This window comes from Ochlerotatus camptorhynchus, unplaced genomic scaffold (assembly GCF_037179485.1).
Source record: "Ochlerotatus camptorhynchus isolate MF236.1 unplaced genomic scaffold, CSIRO-AGI_Acam_v1.1 ptg000094l, whole genome shotgun sequence".
Lineage (NCBI taxonomy): Eukaryota > Metazoa > Arthropoda > Insecta > Diptera > Culicidae > Ochlerotatus > Ochlerotatus camptorhynchus.
In genome coordinates, this window is record NW_027040584.1 from 1,453,634 (window position 1) to 1,473,247 (window position 19,614).

Genomic DNA, 19,614 nt, shown 5'->3' on the forward strand with positions numbered 1-19,614 from the left:
ATGAAAAAACAGGCGATTTTTAGCCCGCTTTTTTTCAGCTTTAAGGCGCTTCAAACAATGTTAAATGTTAATATTTTTGGCTGAAAGTGGGAGAAGCTCCAAAGAATTTAATAAGGAACAAAATGCGCAAAGATTCAAGTCAATATCTCTTATAGTTTCTGAGAAAAATCTTCGCCCGATAAAAAAAATGTGGTTTCGAGAAAAACGCGTTTAAAGTTTTGACTTTAGTTAAAACCATTTGAGGGTTCTTACCATTAGTCAGCTATGCCTGGACACTGAATTCGCTGATCGGAAAACGGCTTGGGGGGATGAAAGTATATAGTCTAAAGTACAAAAAAACGTGAAAAAAAAAATTTGATTTTTTGAAAAAAAAGATCGGGAATACCCCCTTAAACTAAAACTAAGCATATCAGTTCCAGTCAGCGTTTCCAGGTCAGCTTTATAAAAAAAACTGATACTGTTAATAAACAAACTTTAGTTGAATTTCCCTCAATTTGTTCTCAGAGGCTTGATTCAATATTATTTTGACATTAATATTTAGTTTTTAAATAATGCTATGGAAATCAAATTTAATTCATTCGTTGAACCAAAATCTTCTTAGTGGCCAATGAATTAGCAGATGCATAATAGACTCCCGTATAGACTCCCGTCATGATCTGAAAAGGATTCGTTTTCTGAGCTTCAGGATATTTTATTCGATCCCATAGACTTCCATCTCGATTTTGAAATCGAGATTTAACGCAAAATAATAACTTCACTGTTCGACACTTACCTAACTAATTGATAGCTCGCTACCATACAAACTCCTACCGAAGGGCGCTAAGATTGTGATTTTTGCTAATGTAATCGCACCTATTTAAAATAGTTCCAGTGTACAAAAATTGATTTTTTTTTGGATCTAGATTCCATTTTTAATGCAGATCATGAATATCCATTAATTATGTTACGCAAATTCGGCCCATTTTCAAGGCCCGCGTCTCCCCTTTGTCACATTTTTTTGTATGGACCTTAATTTTCTTTTGTAGTGCTCGTTACTGTTTACAAACACCCCGTCCCCCACCTCCCCCAAAAAGTTCGACATGATTAATGGTCGATCGCTTACCTCAATACCCCTAAAGAACCCAATTACACGGCGCTAATTAAGAATTTGATTTGAGCTGTCACTATGGGAAAAAAGGCAATCGAGTGGTACGATGCGAACAACGTGGTTGTGGTATCCAAAGACCACAACCCTCCCAACAGCCCAGAACTCCGCCCTATCGAACCGGGGTTTGGCCTTGGTCAAACTGAATCTAAAAAAAAAAACTAATAAATCCATGGAAAACGAGCAGCAGTTTAAATCTAACTGGCGTTCGGCGGCGAATAAGGTCGATAAGACCACTGTGCAAAATTTAATGGAAGGGATTAAGCGAAAGGCGCGGTAGTTTGGATTTGGCAAACCAAAAAAAAAACGAACATTTTTTCTTTTAAATATATGAATTGAACTACCAAAAGAAAAACATGAAGATTTTTATGACATGAATTTTGACTGAAAGAAACGATTTTTTTGTAGACCAATTTTTGCGCGTTCCAGTCTTTATGTAACACTTATTTTTCAATATTAAAATCATTTCCATCAAACTGACTAAAAATTACCCAGCTTGCAACCGTCAACAATTGAGTAATCGTTACCCAGTTTCCTGCACGTTTATTCATTTTTGAGTAAATGCATGATTACCCATTTTTGGGTAATTTTCCTGTTGGCCAGACTGAGTGATTTTTGACTTAGAAATGAGTAGCCCCTGAATAGAGTGCAGCTCTCTGTGCAAATCAAATGGAGATTCACGTCACAACGTCGTGACTTTTCCTACTTTATTAATGAAAAAGTCACTTCGACTCTCGGAATAACCCCCAATATGACTTCAGCATCAGTTTGGTTTAAAGCTTACGTATTCGGAGCGCTAGAAACCACAACGTCAATTGAATGAAATCAGTTTGTTCGGGACGATATTGATGTCTATTCTGCGCCGCGAGTGCGGTGAGGTGACTCACTGTCACTAGTGAGGCGACAATATTCACCGCGAGTGAGGTGACTCTCTATTTGATTTGCACGGAGAGTCACCTCACTAGTGACAGCGAGTCACCTCACCTCACTCGCGGCGCAGAATAAGGGCGATTATTAATTATTCGCCGATGGGAAATTTATTGTTGGTTTTCGTTAATAGTGGTTCGACTCTGTATTTACACAAAAGAGTCAGATCCAGAACAGACGATTGGTTTAGGTGGTTGTGGTGAAAATAAATACCACAATGCAAACTTCAGAGCGTCAATATGTATTTCCCACTATATGGATTCCGTTGGAAAATTTTCCGTTACGGTTGTTGTTCGTTATACATTTCCGGTGGGTGGTGGTTCTATGTGGTAATTTGGGACGAAGTTGGTGATGCATTTAATTAAAAAGGTTTCTCAGCCCAGATTGAAACATGATACATATTTCATCGGACCGGTTTTCGGGGAGCGGGTGTTGTTGGTAGGTTTCTTTAGGTTTCGGATCTAATTACTGTCTGAATTCTACCGAAAAATTGCATGTGGCAGACATTTATTGAGCCATAATTACGGTGGCGAATAGCGTTTCCATTGAAAAACCGAAGCCTTTCTGCTACTAGCATTGGAGTATAAGAGCACGCCAGTGATAATCTAATCGATTACTGATACCAGTTCATAATTAGCACGGCTCACGATGAGGTGGAAATCTTCCTGAAGCGGAATGTGCTTGGCGGACATAGCCAATAGCCATCACTGGTATCTGGAAAACCGTTAAACGGTCCAAAGCACATCAGCTATAAAAACAGCCGATGAGCACATTGAAAGACAGCTGGTTAGAACAAAACTGATTTTATTCAGTAGTAGTAAAATAACGTTTCTGTTTCTGTTGATTATGATTGTTCATTAATTTGAAATTTTAATTGATTCGTCTACCTGGCTCTTCATCTTTGTTTCATTGGATATTCTAATTAAGTATTTGCGTTGTTCAGCTAGTTTTCAGAATAAGGGGTGTTTTATTTGAATTGAAAAATGTGATAACCTACCTAACTACGAGTTTAACTTAAACCACAGACAAACAGACGTAACTCTTTGAAAAAGTTTTTCTTTAAAACATAGTATCTCAAAACATAGAACCTCAGTAACGACATCTCTCAGGCTTCTCGCGGAAAACAAGCTTGCTCCCTAACTCGCAAACAATATTGCATGAAAGTTCTATAGAATGTATAGAAACGTCAAAGTGATCCGATGCCAGCGCTGCGGCGAGTAGTTCGCGAAACTGATAATATTCAAATCAACCGTTAAATGCGTGAACGCAGATACACAATAAAGAGTTACGTCTGTTTGTCTGTGCTTAAACTAACATGCTAGAGCACGTATGATCTGATGATCTGCCCGCTTATTCTGCGCCGCAAGTGAGGTGAGGTGACTCGCTGTCACTAGTGAGGTGACAAAAGTCACCGCGAGTGAGGTGACTCTCAGTACAAATCAAATGGAGAGTCACCGCACTCCAACCTGGTCTATACAAGGCGTGGAATTGATGGCCTTCACGTATTGGTGCACACACTTAGTTTTTTATACCGAGCTCGGCTGTGCAAATCTCGGCAAAAGATTTTTTACTGAGATCTCAGCAAACATTTCACTTGTTTGCTGAGATTCAGTTAAACATTATCCGAGACTCAGCAATCAAATGTCACTTTTGCTGAGATCTTAGTGAAACTTATTTTGCCGAGATTTGCACAGCCGAGCTCGGTAGAAAAAACTAAGTGTGCAATTCGCTCAGCTATAGTCGGCTTCGCACGATTTGCTTCTTTCGTACGCTCAAACACGCTCGTAGTTACGTCATAACGTTTGTTTCAATCAGCGTTTGCATTGGAAATTGAATATGAATTATAGAATTTCTGTATAAAGCCACAAATTTATGAATGTTTTTTTCCACTGAATGTTGAGATAATATATTGATTAATTTATTAGCTTACTGTATACCGTCAAAAAGCAGCCTGCTGGTGAGTTTTTGCCCGTATGGAGTTACTATAAAAATACAAAACGCCTGCTGATATTTCCCGGATACTTTACAAAAGCATACAAGCAAGCTCCTGTACTTCATATTTCACAAATTTGCTTTCGACTGCTATGACGTCGTGATAATCCTCTCCCGCAATGTTTACCTTTTTCTCTCTACATTTAGATCTCCACACCTTGTATAGACCATGTTGACCGCACTCGTGGTGACTATTGTCATCTCATTTGTGACAACGATTCACTCACCTCACTCGCGGCGCGGAGTAGACCTCCTGATCTCAGACAGGGGTCTCTGGACCTTTCCAGAATTAATACTCTCCGTTCGTCTAGTGTCTGAATTTCAGCCAGGAGGTGGATCTCAGAATTTCTTGTCCGCGGGGTACTGTTTAGGATCATCCTAAGGATCATGTTCTGGATGCTTTGCAGTTTAAGATGATGGCATTTGGAGCAACTCTTCCAGATTGGCATACCATACTCAATAACAGGTAGGATAAGTTGTCTATAGACAGCAAGGGATAAGGTGGACTTCCTATTGATAAGCGTATAAATTGATCATCTCAAGAAGTTGCACTTGGTGTTAGGTTTGTCAATGTGCTCCCTTAAAAGAAGTGTTAGTCCGAGGTACACAATCTCTGGACCATTCCACCAATGAGCCGTTTAAGCATTTCTTATTATTTTCAGACAGAACAAGTCTTGATGATTGGGAATGTGAAAATATGATGACCTGGGTCTTCGCCGCGTTGATACGGATCTTCCAGTTGTTAAACAACTCAGACAGGACATCCAAGCCTCTCTGAAGTTTGGCAGTAAGAGCTCCGATGACCCTTCCCTTCTTAATGATGGATGTATCATTTGCAAAAAGAGACAACGTTCCACGTAACCTCTATGGTTCCACCATCTGGTAGAGCCGGAATGTCGGAGGTGAACAAGTTGAAGAGGATGGGACCAAGGATACTTCCTTGCGGAACGCCCGTGCCAATGTTGAAGGCCTCAGAAGTGATGCCATTCAGAGAGACTTGGAATGTCCAGTCTGATAGGTAATTTTGGATGAGCTTCACGAGGAAGATTGGAAGGCCATCATGTCAGACATTATCAAACGCTTTATCGACGTCCAACAATGCCATGGCAGATGTCTTCGATACAGACTTGTTCCGCCTGAGAATATTGCTTACTCGAGTCAGTTGGTGAGTAGTCGACCGACCTTGTCCAAACTGCTCCTCGAGTAAGATGTCATTTTCGTTGGCAGATGTTAGAAGACGCTGGTGAATCGTTTTTCCTGCGAGAAGGCTGATAGGTCTGTCGTTGGAGTGAGAGGAAGAATCCCAGGTTTCCGGATGGGTTTGACTTTAGCCAACTTCCAGCACGAGGAGAAGTAGCCAAGCCAGGTAATCATAGAATCTAGAATGCATATGTTTGAGCTCTGGATTCAAGATGTTATCGAAACCTGAGGCCTTAATGTTTTTAAGAGATTTGACTTAGGCCATAAGTTTGTCAGCTGAAATCTCTGAAACTTCAAGGAAGTTGTTGGGAATCAAATGGAGGTTGGCTGCATTTTCAGCAACACCTGCCTCATGACTTATGACGACGAGCGGACAAAATGTTGTCCAATCACAGCAGCCACAGGAGTTATCAGCTGAACCACTGAATCATCGGGATGATTCGGTGGAATGGGTCTGGGCTTATTTTTTAAGATTCTGATTAGCTTCCAGAAAGGCTTTGCACAATCTGGGAGAGAACGGATCTTATAGGCAAAATCGTCATTTCTGATCTGAATGACCTTTGTTAATCGATTACAGCTGGGCTTCAAAAGTTAGGCAGACCAGTACGCTGGTACCAACAATCAATACGAAACTAACGATTTTAAATTGGCTCACTACTTGACTAGCCTATTGGTCCAAAGCAAACCGATTAGCGTACCCCAATTTAGTATAAATTCCAGTACTACACTATGTTTGTTTTGATTCGCTATGAAAGTTTTACAGATAAAATGAGGGGTTCGTGGATTTTCCTAAAGCCCGATTCAAAGTAAATTTGGACGCATTCAAGTGATCATAAACCAAGAATTTAACAACATACACGGTTGATCAAAACGTCAAACAAAAGGGTATTTATTCAGCTTTCAAAAGATATATAACAAGTTATTACATTTCACCGTTTCGAACGAACTGTCGCTCTTTACTTGTGATCGATGCCATCATGATCTGCACAGTCGCTGGTGACACTGTACCGGCGAACTTATTCTACTTTAAACGCATTTGTTGTGCATTTGTCACTTTTTTACCGCATCCTCGAAGTTTTCGCTTGACAATTGCCCAATATTTTTCGATCGGTCTGAACTCAGGGCAATTCGGAGGATTAATCTCTTTGGCGACGAAATTAACATTGTTTGCAGCATACCATTCTAGTACCGCCTTAGAGTAGTGGCAGCTGGCTAGGTCCGGCCAAAACATATCGTTGGTCTTGTGTTGCCGAATGAAGGGTAAAATCCGCTTTTTCAGACACTCTTTAATGTAAACCTTCGACGTCATTGCGTGAGATGTGATGGGTTCTCTAGATGTTTGTGCACAATTAATTTTCTTTTCTCAAGTTCCATGATTCGTAATTTCGGGATTCGCCGATCAATCTAGAAAAACTTTTCACCAATTTCTTCGTCAATGAAACATCAACAAATGCCTGTCAAAAGGTTTTTTGTTCCAACCACCAGGGGCGCGGTGGTGTATTAAACCGTGCGTCCAGATTTACTTTGAATCGAGCTTTATGTTTCAAGGGGTGCATCGATTAGCTTGGGACCGAAGATAGTACCAGAGCTGAGCCAAAAAGTTGAGCTCGTTTCTTCGGGATCTTCTGGTCTTAGAGTTACCTCTATGCTGGTACTGCATACGAATGATGTTACGGAGTCTAATGAGGACTTTAAATGGTGTCTCACATGAAATTGCATCACGGAAAAAAACGCTGTAGAAAATTATCTACTAGACCGATCCTTTTCAAACTTTCAGAAAATAAAATTTAACCCATTAGTAAGCTTTTGGCATATTTATTTCATTCAACTTCAATACCATAACCGCACGCTCGCACCTTACGCTTAACTCCACTCATTAGGTTCTGTACAACATCTGGCTGCAGTTTCTTCTGAACGAAAACCCACGGGAATTATGGAAGCAGGAGGTTTTTATCCACGGAAATGGGCATCGAATTGTTCGAAGGTTTTGGAAGGAATTCCACAGGAAACTTAGCCATTTTCAAAACTAAGGAAATTAACTAGGACTCGAATTCCTCGGTGACCACCTTAGGTTTGGTTTGGATTTCCGGAGCTGGTTCCTACTGAACAACTCACGAAACGAACGATTCTCTCGATTATCGCTACACTGTTTGGCTCAACCGGGCTGATTGGAGCTGTTATCGTTGAAGCCAAAAAAAAAATACAACGCTTGTGGACGATGCAAGGTGAAAACAGTGAAAAACTAGATTGGGATGATCCGGTTCCTTCAAAGGTTGGGTGAGGATTGGTGGCGATTTTATCAACAACTACCACGATTGCAGGAGATTGAAGTTGATCGTTGTATAGTTATTCCGTCTGCAGTATCCCAGCAAATTCACTGTTTCTCTGACGCATTCTTGAAGGCCTACGGAACTTGTTTATACCTAGGGAGTGAGGATGCATCAGGACATACCCTTGTTCGATTGTTAGCGTCACGATCAAAAGTTGCACCTTTGAAAACACAATCCCTTCCAAGGCTTGAACTTTGTGGCGCCCTCCTAGCAACTCAACTCTGCCAAAAGGTGAGAAAGGCGATTTGCATCGACGCTCAGGTCTACATTTGGACAGACTCTACGTGCGTGTTACGTTGGATCAAGGCTATTCCTGCTACATGGATGATCTTTGTGGCCAACAGGGGGTCCAAAATTCAAGGTTTGTCGGAAGGATGCCATTGGGGCCATGTAAGAGCAATCGAAAATCCAGCAGACCTCATATCACACGGAATAAATCCAGACAACATCATTGACAGTCAAATGTGGTGGAGCGGTCCGAATTGGTTGCAGAACAATCGCGAACAGTGGCCAAGGCAAAGTCCTGAAACTAGCGAACAAGGAGAAGAGGAGCGTCGCCGTTGCGTAGCAATCAATACTGCCTCATCGTACGAGGAGTTCACCCAAGCAACCAAAAGTTCGGATAAAAGGCCTTTTATGGCTTAATCAGCTGATCGAAGGATTATGAAGAGAATTCTATTCAGCTTACTTTTTAAGTAATTAACCGAACTTCCAAGTTCACATTCGATGTTTAAGCTTCTAACAGAATGCTGTTTCACTTTTAAAAAGAACTTGAAAGTTCACTAAAGGATCGTTTAACCGTTTGAGGGAATGCTATTCAGCCCAAAAAGAAAACTTAAATGAAATCAACAAACCAAAATAGAAAACAAATATATCTATTATTTTGCTGCTTACCACGTTCTCTTCTAATTTATTATGAGCTGCTGCGTCGTCGAAACATAAATGTTTGAAATATGGTCAAATATTTAATTTAAATAACATGTTTATTAATTACTTACCGCAAGTCTCGAACTCGAGTCCTCCTCTTTGAAACCGAGATACATACCACTGCTCTATGCGAACGAAGTGGAATATCATATGATTTTACTCGATGTGTTGATTTCATTCATAAAAATGGTTTTCAGAGTAGCCAAATCTACTTTCAAGTTCCGTAAGAACTATTTTTGAACTTCAAAGTCTCTGATTAGTTCATGTAGAACCTTATCTGAACGTGAAAGTTGCTAAAAAGTTCATACGGAACTTATTGTGAACTTGCACCGTTTGACATTTGATACCTTGTTTTGTTTTCCGCAGAAGTTTTCAGTAAACTCGAATAGTACGAAACAATTTAACTTAACAGCAGTAAATTCAAGGTGTGGTAGTGGAACGCAAACCTCAATGAAATTTATTAAAATACAATATATTTTTTACCATTTATGCCATTCGCCGTAGTAGAAACATTGAACGCTCGAGGCAGTAAGGAGCTTTCGGTCGTTCCAAATCAATGGCTGCGGAAATCAAAAGGTGGACACATTTTGTTCTGGCCAAACGCAGACAGTGATCCGTGACGAAAAAAGCTGCTAGAAATCGTCATTTCTAAAGTTGCTAACAAGTTCAAGTCAAGGTTCAAGTCGATCTTCTTCGAACTTATCTAGAACTTTACGTGTACTTTAAAGTCTTAAAGAAGTTCAATATAGGTTAATTGTATAAATAGATAATAGATAAATAGATTGAACTTTGTGTTAAAGGTTAGAAACAAGTTCTTTATTCACTTTTTGTGAACTTCACAGTTCAAATGAACGGGAACAAGAAACTTCTGTTGAACTTTCAAGGTTCCAATAAATATTGGCGGTACTTTAAAGAGCATGTTCTGTTTGTACGTGCAGTGCCTTGTTAATCAGCAAGAAAGTTCCACGGAACTAAATGTGAACCAGATGTGAACTTTTGAGTTCGTTTCTCAAGTAAAATCCGAACTTTAGGTTGCTTGGGTAACATTTGGTACATCTCTAAATTTGATTCATGTTATGATCTGATCCGCCGTACTGCTTATTGGCTGCGCCTAATGGATCTTCTCAAACTACCAAAAGAAAGGAGGAAGAAAGCGAAATCTTTAACGACAACCGAAATGCCCAGAGTTGAAGGAGTTCTCATTCGAAGAGTGCAAATTGAATCATTTCCCGATGAATGGAAGGCTGTATCAAACGGATCAGCTGTGTCATCGAAATCAACTCTAAAATGGTTCTGTCCTTATATATCCCAGGAGGATGGACTTCTGAAATTTGGAGGAAGACTCAACCAATCACAAGCATTGGAAGCTACGAAACATCCATCAATCTTACCAGTTCGCCATATTTTCACTCGAAAACTACTGATATGTTTTCATGAAAGACTATTACACCCTGGTCCCCAACTACTTTTACATACAGTTAGACTTCTTTATTGGCCTTTAGAAGGATGAAGTCTAGCCCGAAAAATGGTTCACAATCGCCTGAAATGCTATTGTTCTAACCCTTCTTCTTTCCTTTATAACGTCGGTCTCTGTTCCGCAATCTAGTGCCAATCACCGACGGACATCGATTGCCATCCATTGACGGCAACCGAATGTGCAGGAAGGCAGCTTCCACACATGCGTAGGATATCGCACCCATTCACAACACACATGGGCCGGGACCAACGGCTTTACTTCCCTTCCGAAGTAAGACGTGACCAGAGATTTTTATTGAACGGCGGATATGAACCCAGACATATTGGAGCGAGAAAGCAGTCACGCTTACCACTACACCACCGGCGCCGGCATCGTTCGAACCCATCGACCATCCAACAATTGATGGAAGAGTTGCCATCTTCGAGAGTAACTGCTTCGAGACCTTTTTCTCACACAGGAGTGGCTTATTTCGGACCAGTATACGTAAGACTTGGTCTACGTCAAACAGCAGTGAAAGCATACGTTTCCGTATTTATTTGCTTCTACACCAAAGCTGTACACATGGAGCTAGTGACAGATTTATCACCGGAACGCTTTCTTCAAGCATTGAGACTGGTTATTTTACGTCGTGGTAAAGCCAGCGATATATTTTCGGATAACGGAACTAATTTTGTTGGGGCAAAAAATCACTTGAGTTTTCTAAAAAAACCGAGAACATCGCGACAAGATCACCAAGGAGTGCAATGAAGAAGGCATCCAATGGCATTTTAGCTCTCCAAGCGGACCCCATTTCGGAGACCTCTGGGAAGCTGCTGTACGATCAGTGAAAAAGCACTTGCTGAAGGTGATGGGAGATAGCGTTCTGAGCTTCGAAGACATGAACACTTTGATCACTCAGATTGAAGGTTGTCTTAATTCGTGACCTTTAACGCAATTACCGGAAGATCATAGGGACTTAGAACCATTAACGCCAGCTCATTTTCTTATTGGTTCATCGCTACAGAGCCTACTATATTCCCACGAATCGTTTAAGACAATGACATCTTGTTCAACTAAAAGCCCAACAGTTTTGGAAAAGATCAAAGAGGTATTATCTTGCTCAACTTCAAGGTGGGAGAAACGTTGGAAACCCGCAGTAAAAATTGAGATAGGAAAACTAGTGGTGATCCAGGATGATAACCAACCGCCACTGCAAGGGAAAATGGCCAGAATTCACCAGCTGAACCCTGGACCCGATGACGTTGTTAGAGTAGTCACACTCAAGACCAGTAGCGGTTTCTTGAAACGTCCTGTTGAACGATTATGTCTTCTATCATTACCGAGTTGTGATGAAGCTGAGTCAGTACAACCCCACGATCCTTGAAGTCCTTTCCAACTCGCAACTGTTCTGGTCGAAGGGTTTTTATTTGATTTTCAGAAATTGCAGCTATTTCAGGGAGGGCGAGTATGTTTACGACGAAGTAGCCCGAATACGCCTTCGGAACGATGACGTCACGAAGTAAGCGGGTATACTGATCGGGTTTGGGAATCGGATTAGGGTTACTTACTTAAGGGTCCTGTGCACCACCAGCGGTGCCAAGGGCCAACGTGAAAGACTTCCATCCTGGGCGGCTGCTCGCTTTTGCTTTGACCTTGGCCCAGGTCAGATTTCTATCGACTTGTTTAATTTCCTTATTGAGGCTCCGCCGCCATGAGCCCCTGGGTCTGCCTCTGCTGCGATGTCCTGCTGGATTCCAATCCAGCGCTTGCTTGCAGATTTCGTTTCCGCCCCGTCGAAGTGTGTGGCCGACCCACCTCCACTTTCGCTCTCGAATTTCTGTTGCTATCGGCTTCTGATGACATCGACGATGGAGCTCGGCATTCGAGATCCAGTTGTGAGGCCACCAGGCACGAATTATATACCGCAGGCATCGGTTGATGAAGACCTGCAGGTTTTGAGTGTTCTCCGCTGATACACACCACGTCTCGCTGGCGTATAACAACACAGATTTCACGTTCGAGTTGAAAATTCGGATTTTGGTGCGTTGACTTATCTGGTTGGATCTCCATACGTTTCGTAAACTCACAAAGGCAGCCCTAGCCTTCTTGATTCGTGCAGTCGCTCTAGGTCCCGCCGTCCGACGCTATTTGACTGCCAAGATTTGGTCTTGTTGACGTTGATGGTGAGACCCGCCGCAGAGGAGCGTTCGGCTAGGTCATTGAGCTTACTCTGCATATCAGCGCCGTTGTGCTAGTTGAGCAACATCATCAGCCAAATCGAAGTCGTTGAGATGCTCCATGGTGATAGGCTGCCAAAGCAGCCCACGGTTCGGTACACGGTCAATTGCACCTACCATGATCTCGTCGATTACGATGAGAAACAGTAGCGGTGATAGTATACATCCTTGTCTCACACCAGCGACTACCCGGATAGGGTCGGACAAGGCTCCGTTATGCAGAAGTCTGCACGTGAAAGCCTCATACTGCGCTTCGATGAGGTTGACGATTTTATCCGGGACTCCCTTGCGTCTCAGGGCGCCCCACAGATTCTCATGATTGAGACGGTCGAAAGCTTTTTCGTAGTCAATGAATACCAAATAAAGGGACTCTTGGAATTCATTGACCTGCTCCAGGATGATGCGGAGCGTGACAATATGGTCCACACAAGATCTTCCGGCACGGAATCCTGCCTGCCGTTGGAGAGTCGCGTCGATCTTCTCCTGTATCCGATTCAGGATAACTTTGCGCAGAACTTTGAGAACAATACACAGTAACATGATGCCTCGCCAATTTTCGCACACAGTCAGATTCCCCTTCTTTGGAACCTTCACTAAGATGCGCTGCATCCAGTCGGTCGGAAAAGTCGCGGTGTCCCAGATATTACAGAATAGTTGATGCAACATTTGTGCGGATAGCATGGGGTCAGCTTTGAGCATCTCTGCTGATATGCGATCGACCCCTGGAGCCTTGTTGGATTTCATGCTTCGGATAGCTGCTTCAATCTCCTGCAGTGATGGGGCCTCGGAATTGACGCGAGTGATGCGCCGCACCCTAGGCGGATCATGCCGAGATGTTGATGGCTGGTTGGCCGTCGAAACTTGAAGAATTTGTTCGAAGTGCTCAAACCAGCGCTTTGTCGTGTCCTTCACTGGCATCCTCGGGTTCATCCTTGCTCCACTCAGGCGTCGTGAGATATCGTAGAGGAGGCGTATATCGCCAGTGTTTGCGGCTTTCTCCCCTTCGTCGGCCAGGGAGTTCACCCACGCTCGCTTGTCCCGTCTGCAAGAGCGCTTGACTTCCTTCTCTAGAGCCGAGTACCGTTGACGGGCTTCGTTCTTGGCTCCTCTGGTTCTCGCCCGCTCTATCGCGGCTTTTGCTTCTCTACGCTCCTCAATCTTCCGCCAGGTTTCATCTGTGATCTACTCTTTCCTATGGGTGCGCAGCTCACCCAAGTTGTTCTCGCTTGTTTCTATAAAGGCATTCTTGATGGCCGTCCATTGTTCTTCTACGCTGCCACCTTCTGGAACGTCCGCAGCTCGAGTCTCAAGTTCTTCAACAAAAGACCTTTTTACCACTGGATCTTCAAGTCGGCGTGTGTTGAACCGCCGCCCGAGTCTCTCCTCCCGTCGCTGGATCCGCGCCATGCGTAGGCGGATTGCATCGATTAGAAGGTGATGGTCAGACGCGATGTCGGCGCTGCGTTTATTTCGGACATCAAGAAGGCTCCGTCTCCATTTTCGGCTGATGCAGATGTGGTCGATCTGATTCTCGGTTTGTCCATCACGGGAAACCCACGTGACTTTGTGCACTGGCCGATGGGGGAAGAGCGAGCCCCCGATCACCATGTCGTTATTGCCACTAAATTCTGCAAACAGCTCACCGTTCTCGCTCATTTCGCCGAGACCATGGCGTCCCATGACACGCTCATAGTCCGTGTTGTCGGAACCGATCTTCGCCGATCTTCGCTTCCTAAATCTGGCAACGATTATCCTCTCATTAACAGGCTCCCACTTGATGAGCGCAGCACTTGCCTGGACGCTAAGTAGGAGACCAACTCCACGATGGCGGGGAGCGTTTTCACCTCGAATACCAGAGTATAGTAGTACCTGTCCCGACGGCAGTTTGTGTTCTCCAAAGTTTGGCCAACGAACTTCACTTAGTCCCAGGATTTCTAGCTTCATGCGTCGCTCCTCGTTGGCGAGTTGTGCCAGTTTACCCTGCTGGGCTAACGTCAATACATTCCATGATCCAATTCGTGTCCGTTGTTTTGCGCTAAAAGTCGTTGCCGTTATATCAGTTCGATGTCTTTCTCTGTTGGTTTCTGTAACAATTGTAAAGGTTTCAGAGACAGTAGGTGGTTGGCCTAAGGTCTCCTATCCGCCGTGATGGGGCTGCCATCTTAGGTGTAGCTTCCGGGGAAGAGCATTTCTTATTCAGCCGCTGGATGCCAGTCAGACGCTGTTTGAGCCGCACCTCCATGGTGAACAGACGCTCGGGTTCGCAAAGCATTTCCTCTATCACCGTGCTATGGTTACCGCGCCAGTGTTCGCGTCGCACCTCCTCACTCTGCTATTGTCGGATTGGCAACATTGCCCAGGCTACGCAAACCAGCTGTGTCCATGTTTCAGCTGGCAGTCTTTTGTGATCATATGACTCGTGGAGGCGTGAGGTAGGAACTTGTGAGGACCGGAGCTAGGTATATCGCTCATTCCAGATTGTCACTCACCATTTTGTAGCCCGGATTAGGGTTAGGACATAAGAAATACATTTTTTTTTTAGTTGCTAACACGGTCGACGGTCAATTTTTGTATATCTATTAATTGGATTCGGAATATTAGTTTAAGTCCATTGTGTAATAAATGTTAAAAGTAGTATTTTGTTTGCCCTTAAATAAATTGTGTATTGCTTGTACGTCACGTCGTGTTAAATTATAAAGGAAGAATTGTGGACCTTGGCAGTGTCGCGATTGTGTGTCACAGTCTACAGTCCACTTGGATTCACCCTACACCTTCAACCCGCTTTAGGAACGAGTGGTTGGGATTGCTGCAGCTGGAAATCGATTGGTAGGAAGGAATCCCAACCGCTCGTTCCATGTCGAATAGGGCTCGAACATTGTGCAGATCCTTCATGCATGTTGAATTCTTCTCGAGGTGGACCAGATACAGCTGATCACAATACTTATGAGTGGCGTCATAACGTGCCATCTTGAAGATTTGCACCAGTTTGAGGCCGTTCGCCTTCAATTCATCCGGCAGTGTATCGGTATCCATGTCCGGGAGGCCACTCAGGACCACCTTGGGCAGTTTGTTGGCTTCGAGATCGTGGGAGAAATATCCCACTTTCAGTTTATCCAGCATAGCTTGAACCGCATTGTAGTGTTACATCGCCGGGACCATCAGCTTGTATCCCTCCGAGCACAAGCGGATGGTAATTTGGAGCCCTTTCACTAATGTAATAGCGAAGACAACAAATCAAGAAGACTGGCAACTCTTCCATTTTCTCATACGAACGCTATGAGAGAGCAGCGTTGCCAGATATACCGATTTATCGGTATTTATACCGATTTCCGAACTAGATACCGATATACAGATAAGGTTCCTCAGAATACCGATTTTTGAGATTTTATACCGATTTATACCGATTTATTTTTAAATAATCAAATTTATTATTGACTGCCCGCGCACGAATTTCGGAGAAAATGCTTGTTAGAGACTTGTTTCTTTTTTAATACCTCATATTTTTTTAGCCTTTAAATTTCTAAACAATCATCTCTAAAGATGCCTTATGATTCGACTAATGTTTGCATTTCGTCACCGTTTTTGGCTACCCATCAATCGATAAATAGTCGATGGCTCTTTCCGGTAATTCCTAGGGAATCGAGAAATATTTTTTAAACATTATTTAACTTCCGGAAGTTTTAATTCATTTTTTAGTTTCATCCAACTTTCCCTGGAATCTTCTTCTGAACTTAGGGAAACATCATAAATATTTTGGAAACTTCACAAATCCAAAGAACTTCAGGGAAATTTAATGGTCTTCAAGAACTTAAGTGAAGCTTGGAGAACATCAGGGCAGATCAATTAATTTCAATGAAATTGCTGAAATTATAAAGGAGTTCCGAGAAACTCAGGCAATTTCCGAAAATTTTAGCAATGTCCTGAGGGGCTCATGTAAATTCAGGAAACGTAAGGGAAGTTACCTGAACATTAGAACATTTTGAGAACATTTTATGGGAAGTTCTATGCCTTTTAATGGCAGTGTCGATAACTTTTAAAAGTTAAAAAATCGTGAAGATCAGAGAACTTCAATGCTGATGTTACAATAAATTCAAGAAAATTGTGAGAACACTTAGAAGATTTCGTTATCTTCAAGAAAGTCCAGATACCTTCAAAGATGATTAAAGATATTTAGGTAGTCTTATTATAATCAGGGAAGTTCCGAGCGCTTCGAGGATGACCAGAGAACTTCAAAACAGCCCCTAGTTTCAGGAAAATTACTAGAACTTTTAAGGAATTTAGAGAAATTATGGAATATTTCAGGAATGTTCCGAAAATTTCAGAGAAATTGCGGAGTGCTTTATGAATATCAGGAAAATTTTCTGGATCATTAGAACATCCCCCAGGAATCTCTTTATCCCTGAATTATGTCCTTGTTTCTTTCGACTGTTCCGTAAGCGCTCTGGCTTCCGACTTTCTTCAAATGTTTCTTCCAGTCTACCTTAAGAAGTTTCTGTCAGCGTCTCAAGGAAGTTTCTTTCGTCTTCTCCAGGAAGTTCAATTAATTCTCCCAGAAATTCAATTCGTCTTCTTCTGGAAGTTTGACCTTAAACCAAAGGTTTATTTGATCAACTTCTATTGGAAGGTTTTTTCGAGCTTCTTCTGACTTTCCCTGGAAATGGCTACTTCTGGAAATTTACTTCCGGTTTTCGAAACTTTACGGGCTTCCTTTGGATGTGACATCCGATTTTTTCCGATAGTTTATTTAAATTTTCGCCACAAGTTTCTCAATTCGTGTCTTGGAAGTTTCCCGGATGTTTTTCCAGCATTTATCGAACTTAATTCAGGAGAGCTTCTCTCGTCTTTCTCTGAATGTTTTATTTTACAGCTCCATTCAGAAGCTAATTCAAAGATTTCCCGGAGTTTCTTCCGTTATTTTCCGATCATACACACTCAAATTGTTTCGCCGAGATTCCAACAGCCGAGTAGTTCTGAAATTTATTTTACTGAGGTTCAGTAAAACAATTGCCGAGACGCAGCTAACAAATATCATTTTGCTGAGATATCAGCTAACAAACAGATATTTTGCAGATATATCATCAAAAGTAAATGCCGAGGTAATCGGCTGTTGGAGATTTTACCGAGCTAGATTAAGTGTGTAGTTCAAAAATTTTGGCTTTCTCAGTCTTAAAACACTGCAACGACTACCATGTTATCTGCCGGACATTTCAAGAGAAAATATTGTTTGTCGTTGTTGTGGCTGATTTTCCATATTTTGGTTTCATTTAATGATATTTAATTGAAAAAAAACACTGCTTGGTCACAATTTTGATTACCACTTAAGGACAACGATAGTTTTAAAAATAAAATTAAAAAATAAAGGGTGTTTTGAGACTGATAAAGAAGTCAAACAAAGCAATTCCCTTCAAATTCCAGTCGTCACCATCGTTAAAACTTTCGCTTTCAAAAACGGCAAAATATAAAATTAAATAAATAGAAAATACCGATAAATACCGATTTTTAATACCCTTGATACCGATAAGCTTTAAAACAATCTGGCAACGCTGTGAGAGAGGTACAATCGCGTAATCTGCCGCTCAAAGGTAAATGCTTCGAACGAATTTGATAGCAAAGATTACATCCTCAGAAGAAGGGTTTGAGTATTTGCGAGAGTATTTGCTCATTTTTCTATGCGTTGCTTCCACCTTCACTCAAGCGCAGCGCCATTGTATCTGTCGCTTGAATTCTGGCTAAGTTGCCAGTCTTCTTGATTTGTTGTCTTCGGTAATAGCAACAATCAATACGAAACTAACGATGTTAAATTGGGTCACTACTTGACTAGCCCATTGGTCCCAAGAAAACGATTAACGTACCCCATTCTAGTCGAAATTCTAGTACTACACAATGTTTGTTTTGATTCGCTGTGAAAGTTTGACAGATAAAATGAGGGGTTAGTGGATTTTCCTATGTTTCGAGGTGAATCGATTAGCTTGGGACCGACGAGAGTACCAGAGCTGAGCCAAAAAGTTATGTAATAGTCTATAATCCCCCGCAAGGAATCCCTTTACGAAGAACGGCGAAAGTTTCTCCTTCCTTTCCACTTCCGGTTCATCGCCATGTTGACAATATGGCATAACGATTGTTCGCCACCAGTTTCTACGATCGGGATCGTTTTTCGGTCTGAGTTGTAGTCGCGTAGTCATGCTCTAGGGTCGTGCGATGCTTCACCAAATACCGCAAAAGCGAGAGCGCGATTACTATCGCAACGAACTTTCTGAACTACTCGAGAGAGCGAGCTAAAACCAAACTGCACTGCTTGACGGTCAAGCAGTGAATCATCCTGATTTTATGATTCAACGCGACGAGCAACAATTAAATTGATGAGCTATGCTATTTCATGTTTGGACCTGATCGATGGAACGGTGCTTCTATGAGAACGCGTGTATAGTTGTTGGATTTTCTAGCAGCCACTCACTGCTGTTCTAAGCTGATGATGTGTTGTGTTATGGGTAGTGAATCATTGGGATGCGAATAAATAATAATAAAATAAATTAAATTCTAAATTTTAACTGTCGCGTAAAATCGTCTCTCGTTTAATTTTGAGCTACAGTTCGCATAAACAGCACAATTGTTTACAAGCTGTCATACAACGTTGTTGATTTAGGCGTATACTAAATTAGATACATTACAGCTGAGTTCATGTGGGTTTACGATGAAATATTCAGCAACTGACTGAAACTAGGTGTCTAATCACCGATTGAATTTACAAATAGAATTTGACTTTGAAGTTCTTGCACGTGATGTACGATGAATTAAATTTGAACTATGTTGCTACTGGTATGATGAATTGAATTCCGCTTCGTTCCATTTCCTTTCCAGACCAATAAATTTGCTTCCACCGAACCACTATGCCACAAACAAAAGCAGCACAAGAAAGCTTGTTTGATTTCTATACACTGGATAACGATACCGCCTTCTAGAAACAAATAGCTACACACGAACCAGAGCACTCGGAGTTAAACAAGGCTACCGAAAGTTGTCTCGTTGTTACATTAGATTCACTCTTCTACATAGAACCACAGAACACCCGTGCCATCTTTGATGTTCTTAGAATAAACCATACCACTGGAACATCACGATGTACGTAATACCAAAGTGTTCAAAGATGTAATTTATGTAACACTTGTGCCTTTACTCTATTCGTTCAACGACAACACCCACAATAGTTTGACATTGACTTCCAATCGCCAGTTCAGGAATGCAATTTTCTCCTTAACCAGGGGTTTTCAGATCGTGCTTCGCCAGGCCTTTACTAGTGCTCCAAATAGAGGCTTTTATGAAACATGAAATTTGATTATGTAAAGTTATGATTTTCGTCGATTTCGTTATTATTCAAAATCCTAATTTTTATTTTCTGGTATT

The 19,614-nt window shown here is 42.0% G+C and overlaps 1 protein-coding gene across 1 annotated transcript in view; it reads right to left on the bottom strand.

The window, feature by feature from the left end:
* The window catches only part of LOC135698749 (putative tyramine receptor 2), a 231,534-nt gene that overhangs the window by 83,074 nt on the left and 128,846 nt on the right, over positions 1-19,614 (bottom strand). The window lies entirely within an intron of this gene.